The sequence below is a fragment of the Mchenga conophoros genome, linkage group LG1 (assembly GCF_057382185.1).
Source record: "Mchenga conophoros isolate Kocher_MC1m ecotype Shallow Benthic linkage group LG1, M_conophoros_male_GT1.1, whole genome shotgun sequence".
Classification (NCBI taxonomy): Eukaryota; Metazoa; Chordata; class Actinopteri; order Cichliformes; family Cichlidae; genus Mchenga; species Mchenga conophoros.
Genome location: NC_140526.1, coordinates 28,092,022 through 28,098,021, shown reverse-complemented (window position 1 = coordinate 28,098,021; position 6,000 = coordinate 28,092,022).

Genomic DNA, 6,000 nt, shown 5'->3' with positions numbered 1-6,000 from the left:
AGGTCTTTAGTGCTAATGTTTTAGCCATTGGCTGTAATGTTAGCTAGTTCATGGCTATAGGAGTCTGGGTCAGTTGTAACAGCAACAGTCTGGGTTAGTTGTAACAATAATGCAGATATTACAACTTACCACAGTATTACTTTAACTTATATTAAACAAGTTGGGGCAACGACATCAGCAGAGAGAGGTTCACTGGTCGCTTTTGTATATGCGGTTAATGCCATTGGCAACACAATTCCTCCACTGTTTGTGTTCCCACACATACATTATGCAGACCACTGTGTCAGAGATGGACCAGTAGGAAGTACTGGTAGTGGAACTAAATCAGGATGGGTGCAAGAAACAGATTTCCTCATCTTTCTGAAGCACTTTGCAAACCACACCAAGGTAAGCCATGATAAAAAGTAATGGAATTGCGATGCTGGTGAACAACTACATTTTTTCAGCTTCATTGTTATGTTTAAAATTGGTGCAAGAGTTGTAGGTTATAATGCCCACTGAGCCAATGAGGCCAAACTCAAGGAAGACCAACCAAAATTAATGAAATATTCAGTTGCAGAAAATTCCATAATTTGTCTTTTTTGGGGGGTTGGAATATGTTCAAAAGCTAGATTTCTGCATTCTGTCACACACACACAGCTACATAAATGGCTCTAAGTGCATTCATGTGTTGAATAAACAAAGATTACATGTTAATATTTTGTTAGTACCCTTATTTCATTGTGTTACATTTTACCCCAGGATATGTTACAACTAACCCAGACTATGGGGTTAATTGTAACATTTCACTCTTCGTGTTTGAGACCATACCATGCAATGGGTAATTGTGCTGCAGAGAAAATAGCTGCACTATTTAATAACAGAGACATGTAAATACTTTGCATTACATTTTGAATCCACTACCTTCAACGAGCTCCAATTTACAGACAGAAATGTCAAAAATGTTACAACTATCCCCGGTCTCCCCTACATATATGTATGTGTGTGGTTCTGTCCGTGTGAGTTCACTTCTGGAGATGTTTTGGATTAAAGGAACCCTAATTATCATTGCTGTGGACCCTCTCTTTCATCATATAAGTCACCTGTGCCTTCTGACCAAGGATAGGAAAATCCTGCTGTAATTTGCCAGTTTATTAAGCACACACATGTCCAGTTCAGGAAGAATGGTCAAAAATTCCCATAAACACTTCTAAACCTTGTGGAACAACTTCCCAGAAGAATTGAAGCTGTTATAGCTGCAAAGTGTGGACCGACATCATATGAATCATCCGATACAATACGTTACAGATTTACAAAGTTAAGAAATAGCACAATGTATACAAATCACTCAATAATAAATATCAAGGACTGACAGAGGTGATTATAAATAAATATCGAGAATATTGACAGGAATATTACTGAGTAGAAAAGAGAGTGTGAAAAAGGGTGTATCTATTGCAGTGTTTACAATGTATTAGATGGATGAGTTATATGGGGAGATGGCCACAGGCAGGAATGATTTCCTGTGTTGTTCAGTGGTGCTTTTTGGGAATCTCAGTCTCTCACTAAATGTGCTCCTGTGGCTAGCCAGCATGTCATGGAGTGAGTGGGAGGTGTTATCTAACATTGTCTTTATCTTGGACAACATCTGCCCCTCCGACACGACTCTAAGGGAGTCCAGCTCCATCCCCCCAACATTAGTGGCCTTGCAGATCAATTTATTTAGCCTGTTGGCATCTGCGACCCTCAACCTGCTGCCCCAGCATGCAACAGCATAGAGGATAGCACTGGCCACAACAGACTCATAGAAAATCCTGAGCATTGCCCAACAGATGTTAAAGGACCTCAGCCGCCTCAGAAAATAGAGACGACTCTGGCTCCTCCTGTAATGTGCAGTGGTGGTTTTAACCCAGTCCAGTTTATTGTCTATGTGTACTCCAAGGTATTTATAGTCCTCCACAGTTTCCACATTAAACCTCCTGGATTGAAACAGGGGTCAAGGTTTTCCTGGTCTTCCTAAAGTCCACAATCAATTTGTTAGTCTTTGCCATGTTGAGCTGTTGCTGATAAGCAAACTGAAGGGGATCCTGATGTGGTCTGACTATGGGTCAGAGCTGGTCCAGGATGAGTCTTTACAGAGTCTTCGTGATGACCGGGAATCCTGGGGGCCACTGAGACGTGGCATCTTTGGTACAGGGACAAGGCATGATGTCTTCCACAGCACTGGGACCCTCTGGAGACACAGACTCAGCATGAACAGTTTATGAAAGACTCCACAAAGCTGGGGGGCACAGGCCTCGAGGACGCAGGGACTCAGCCTATCTGATCCAGCAGACTTACATGAGTAGAGTCTTCTCATTTGCCTCTGAACCTAGTCATGAGTGAAAGTGATAGGTGGCTATGTGGAGTGTTATGTGGAGAAAGAAGGAGACACAATGGTGTGGCTCTGGATTTTCAGGCTGACTACTGGTGAAACTGTAGGTGAAACTGTGTGAGATAAAAGTGTATGTCCATATTTAACTGATTTGTAAAACATCGTGTGAGAATACTTTCATGATTATCATCTGCATGTGGTAAAAACACAGATACTGTTGCCACTTCCTCTTGATGAGGAGTGTCTTTGTCTTTTTTTTACTTTGCTAGGGAGCAACAACAGTCAGGTCTCAGCACATTAAAACAGACAAACAGCAAAATAACTCTTACACTCATGACATTCCCAGATGAAATTTAAAAAACTTTTAAAAAGACTGGGAATGCCGTGAGTGTTTCTGTATCAGCTTCTTTATGCGCTGTCACTCACTGTGTGGTTATGAAGATGAAACACTGAATCCGGGTACAGTCAGTGTTGTCGGTTTGAAGGTTTTGTTAAGTCACCCATGTCGTTGTATGCCAGTTAGGTTTTCTGTGACTCGTGAAATGTGCAGATTGAATTTCTGTAATGAAACCCTACAAATTAAGAATGGGAAGTCACTCAAGTTTACATGTGTGTGAAGCCAGAGAAGGGAAAAGTTTGGGGAATAGAGTAGCAAGTATACAATGTGGTGATGCTTTTGCAGACATTCAGTGTAGTGAAAATACACACTGCTCTTTACCACACCTCCTTGCCTGTTATGTGATACAGCATAAAATGCCAACTTTATGAAAACTTCAGGAAATAATTCTACAATATTTACAGAAATTCAATCTGACATTCCCAGTCTTTTTGAAAGTTAAAAATATGTATTTTGCTGAGCAGTGTGAGAAAAATGTTTGTCTTTTTTAATGTGCTGACCTAACTGTTGTTGCTCCCTACCAAGGTTAAAAAAAGACACTCATCATCAAGAGGAAGTGGCAACGGTGCCTTTGGTTTTACCACATGCAGACGATAATAATGAAAGTATTCTCACACTATGTGTTACACATCAGTTAAACATAGGCATACACTTTTATCTGCTCTACTTCCTCAGTCGTGTTTAGATTCTCTGTATTTATCAGCTGTGCAGGTTTTCTGTGCAGTGTTGCTGACTGAGGCTTGTTTTTATTTACCGACTCTTAATTGCAATTTTTAGGATAGTAGATGGTCGGGCAGCAAAAAAAAAAAAAGTCAAGCACAAGTGAAAGGCAAGAAGTCACCAAGTACCAGGGAAGGAATAACAAATACCGTGAACATTTTTAAATACGACTTAGAAAATCTCAGAAATGATACTGTGAAAGAAATAAAATGTCAAATCAAAATGCTGAGTTTTAATTCTGTAATACAGTGGGGCAAAAAAGTATTTAGTCAGCCACCGATTGTGCAAGTTCCCCCACTTAAAATGATGACAGAGGTCAGTAATTTGCACCAGAGGTACACTTCAACTGTGAGAGACAGAATGTGAAAAAAAAATTCATGAATCCACATGGTAGGATTTGTAAAGAATTTATTCGTAAATTAGGGTGGAAAATAAGTATTTGGTCACCTCAAACATGGAAAATCTCTGGCTCTCACAGACCTGTAACGTCTTCTGTAAGAAGCTTTTCTGTCCCCCACTCGTTACCTGTATGAATGGCACCTGTTTGAACTCATCATCTGTATAAAAGACACCTGTCCACAGCCTCAAACAGTCAGACTCCAAACTCCGCCATGGCCAAGACCAAAGAGCTTTCGAAGGACACCAGGAAAAGTATTGTAGACCTGCACCAGACTGGGAAGAGTGAATCTACAATAGGCAAGCAGCTTGGTGTGGAAAAATCAACTGTGGGAGCAATCATCAGAAAATGGAAGACATACAAGACCACTGATAATCTCCCTCGATCTGGGGCTCCACGCAAGATCTCATCCCGTGGGGTCAAAATGATCATGAGAACGGTGAGCAAAGATCCCAGAACCACACGGGGGGACCTGGTGAATGACCTGCAGAGAGCTGGGACCAAAGTAACAAAGGTCACCATCAGTAACACACTACAACGGCAGGGAATCAAATCCCGCAGTGCCAGACGTGTTCCGCTGCTGAAGCCAGTGCATGTCCAGGCCCGTCTGAAGTTTGCCAGAGAGCACATGGATGATACAGCAGAGGATTGGGAGAATGTCATGTGGTCAGATGAAACCAAAGTAGAACTTTTTGGTATAAACTCAACTCGTCGTGTTTGGAGGAAGAAGAATACTGAGTTGCATCCCAAGAACACCATACCTACTGTGAAGCATGGGGGTGGAAACATCATGCTATGGGGCTGTTTTTCTGCCAAGGGGACAGGACGACTGATCCGTGTTAAGGACAGAATGAATGGGGCCATGTATCGTGAGATTTTGAGCCAAAACCTCCTTCCATCAGTGAGAGCTTTGAAGATGAAACGAGGCTGGGTCTTCCAACATGACAATTCTGTCTCTCACAGTTGAAGTGTACCTCTGGTGCAAATTACTGACCTCTGTCATCATTTTAGGTGGGGGAACTTGCACAATCGGTGGCTGACTAAATACTTTTTTGCCCCACTGTATATGTGATTGGCCTGCAGACATGTGAGCACTGACACTGAGTTTAATGGGATAGTAAATAAAGAACACCAATATTTTAAGAGTGAAGAAAATGACCCCATCACTAATGTGCAAGAACCTTTCTTTTCTACACTCTGATTTACTTAAGTCGTTGAACACCTTGCCTATAATGTTTTGCACCCCTATCTGGCTCCTTAATTCCTTCCCAGAGTGCTTGCTTGCTGTAGGGAGTGTTTTTTGTTTTGTTCTTTGGGTTTTTTGTTTGTTTGCTTGTTTGTTTGTTTGTTTTGGGGTGGGGTGGGGGGTTCTATCTGAATGTTCATCTGAGGCCTTCTCCACCCCTTTATTTCCACAGCCTGCAGGTTTCACCCTTAGTCTGGACCCTCAATATTTTCTTTCCCAGTTACCTCTTGAGCTCCTTCAGGTTTGGTTTTGCTACATTACACTCAGTGGCAAACACCTCCTTTTTCGACTACTATGCATTTGTAGTTATCAAAGTCAATTCAGTTCAATTCAATTTTCTTTATATAGCACCAAAATACAAAAACAGTCACCTCGAGATGCTTTATGTTGCAATGTAAAGACCCTATAATATAGAGATCAGGTCAGATGATTCCTTGTGAGTAAGCACTTAGTGACAGCAGAAAGGAAAACCGCTGGAAGTTCCGGGCTCAGGCATCTTCTGCAACTAGGGTTGCCAACCGTCCCTTAAAATACGGAATCGTCCCGTATTTAGAAACAAAAGTACACGTCCCGTATTGAGCTAATAAGGGATGCACTTTGTCCCGTAATACAGTGAGAATCAAAAGTAGTCTATAAATGTTAATGGAATTAACGCTTTGTTTGAAAACATAATTCCCAGCCCCTCTCCTGCTTTGTGACCAATGAGCTGACAGCACACTTATGACAATTCGAGTATAACAATTCAGATTACCGCTTATCTCATTGGTCGAGGGAAGGTCGCTTACAGAGAAAATACCGGAAGACAACAGATGACCACAACAAGAAGCATGGCCAACAGGGAAACAAACGCCGACACTGCGGTGCAAGTCTCGGACGACAGTACACCT